Source organism: Zonotrichia leucophrys, chromosome 1 (genome assembly GCF_028769735.1).
Source record: "Zonotrichia leucophrys gambelii isolate GWCS_2022_RI chromosome 1, RI_Zleu_2.0, whole genome shotgun sequence".
Lineage (NCBI taxonomy): Eukaryota > Metazoa > Chordata > Aves > Passeriformes > Passerellidae > Zonotrichia > Zonotrichia leucophrys.
In genome coordinates, this window is record NC_088169.1 from 100,730,857 (window position 1) to 100,733,903 (window position 3,047).

The following is a 3,047-nucleotide window of genomic DNA, read 5'->3' on the forward strand; positions in this document are numbered from 1 at the left end:
GTTAATCTATCCCCATTATATGTTCTAGTGGATCAGGTTTCTTTTCTAAACATATTTCTTCCAATTTAAGAAGATATGGACACACTAGAAAATTATATAAATAGTCTCTGTGTTGGAAATTTGGATCATACTAAGGACTGGGACAATATTAATATATGGAATACATGTATGTTAATTTTAGTTTGGTAAATTCTTTTTAAATTATTTTCCTCATGCATAAAGTGTTTGGAAGTTATCTTGAAGCAGATCTCCTCACTAGTAGAAACCATACTTGATGTCAACTTCACACTGCTGTATAAAATCTGAAAAACTGCACATTAAAAACTGAAGTAACAAAATTATTTTTTGTCAAACAAGTGCACTGCCAGTGATAATTTTCAAGTTATAAAATTAAAAGGAAACAGATGAGATCAAACTTTCCTGCCTTAAGTGTAAAGATTACTTGAGTGCCTTTTTATTGTACTTTTAGGCATGCAAGAAATGAAAAATTAATATAAGAATCATAATTTCATCATACTTTCAACTGAGACTATGTCTGTAAAATTATTGTAAGGCTATTTTGTTCTTATTTTCTGGTCTATTTTGAAACATAAGTGGCTGTAAGTAGGGACAGGAATTCTGTGATACACAAATAACTGGGAAGTAAAATGTCTTTTACTTGCTCTATTTATCCCTGTATTTTCTTAGATCAACTTAAAAATCTTGGTTATACCTCCATTTCTATCCATAGAGCAGTTTTTTCATTAAAAAGGGATGTAGAAAATCCCTTTTATGTTCTAAATGTTCTCAAATCCCCCTGTATTTTAAACTCTGCTTGTCAGATGCTGCTTGTTACATCTTCATGAGCTTAGAATTCAACTTAATGTGTTATTAGTACTGTGTCTTAGTAATTGAAAACTATGAAGTTAAGACTTGCACCAGGACTTTAGCTTTGATTATTATTATTAATCCACCATGAAAACAGAACTTCATGTTAATCAGAACAATTCCTGGCAGCAAAGGGGACAAAAAAACGAATTACAAGCTGCCTGTAATTTATCTGTGCTAACTGCCTACAGTATTCCCTGCAGCAGAGGTGGGAAAAGTGGCTCTGTGATACTCCAAGCACTGCAGCAGCAGAGCATGAAGAGGTAGCAGGAGAGGACAACCTTGTTTCCACTTCTCCTTCTGAGCCACCAGGGCAGTGTCAGCATCCAAACTTGGCGCTGCTTCCTGCTGTACCTGGGATATCACCACTCCTGAGGCATGGGCTTCCTGCTGGAATGCTCCCTGAGCAGTTTAATACTGTGTTTATTCCTCTTATTATCTGAGGATCCAATTTTCCTTGTACTTTGTGGAAGTTAAAAAAAAAAAAAACAAACCATAGTTAATAAAAACCACTTGGAATATTAGGCCTGGAAGTGCTGGAAAAATCTTGTTTGAGTTTTGCACTATTGGGAAACATAACTTGAAGAGAAATCAGAGCTTTGCTTTGAGCACAGAACACCACAGAAAGTTAGAATCACCCTTTTTTGCCTGTGTTTGTGTGTTTTGAACAAGAGAATTCTCATTCTAAAATAGTTTGTCATTTTAGTCAAAGGTTTTTCCATCTAGCCTTGAAAACATGCAGTCAGATGATTTCAGTGAATTCACTGAAGGCCATATAAAGTACATAAAATTAGTTTATTGACGGACTGTCTTTGGATGCAAATGGATCAGACAGCAGACCTTTACTTACAAATAGCTGTGTTCACCTTGAAATTTTCTATTTAAGTGCAGTCACCATGCTTTAGATATCAGAAAAATTACAGACCATATGCTGGGAGAAAAACCTGAGAGAGAGCCACAGTCAGGTGGAGGAGGAAAGCTGGGCCTCATTTGTGGCAATCAGCACTGGGAGAATAGTCATGGAATATGTTTTTCCTAACCTGTAGGTACTGACCAGTATAGAAGAATTCAAGAAATATTTTACAGGTGTGCAGATGCCAAATTTTTGATGTGGGCCAGCCTACAAGCCTGGATAAATATGAAATTCTTAAACCATCCCAAACTAATTTAAGTCAAAGATTTATATTCAACTTGGACTTTAGCTATGTGCAATCAAATTTTCCTCCTGCTTTTAGTTATGGTTAAAGTAAAAAATAACAGCTTTGTATGAACATATTTGCCTGCATGCATGCTCATGAGCCTGAGAGCAGGAGATCAGAGAAATTTTTTCGCAATACAAATGAGTAGAACTGATACAGAAGTACCAAGGATGAAAAATTAGTGTATCTTTAAAATTATTTTTTTTTAATATTTGGGGAAGTGGGATTCAAAGGCAGGAAGGTAGGGAAATGGAATTTTCCAAAAATATTCATAGGCAAGTTAAATTAAAATGTAGCATAGTCTACATCATGCAGAAAATCATGTAGGTGTTGAAAAGAGTAAAGGTAACTGGAACAACCTTCTGAGGGGTAACTGCTGTATCTATCATCCATCTCTTGATTTGTTCATCAAGAGCATAATAGTGAAAAATATTTTCACATTCAGTAAGTCTCCAATTTGGACATGTTGCGTTTTTCTCTAGATACAGTGGAGCTCTGCTGACTAAATAGCTGAAATTAGGCTTTTAATAAAGTATTTATCATACCGATCCTCTATTTTCCATGTAGGCAATATGGTTTGTGTTCTGATTGATCTGCATGTTAGGTCATGTTGTATCTATCACACTATAAAAACAAGTTTTATACAATTACTTCACAGATGATTTTAGAAGTTCAAAAACTTAGAAGCCAGTTTTTGAAATCAAGTACTAATGAAAGGTTCAATTTTGTAACATGTGACTACAACCTGTGAGAACTGCAGCTGTATTGCAGACAAAGTGTATTTCTTGCTGTTATCCAGGTTATTCAGGTTAGCAAAAGTAAGCATGCCACTACTATGATAAATGCATTTGCCTCAAACCACTTAAGGCACAGTGAAGTACATGGGATTGAAACAAAAACAAGACCTGTGCTTTCCATTTTCTATCATTGCTAAACAACTTCCTTCCATCGTAAAGAATGCTGAACAAACTCAATTTAAGG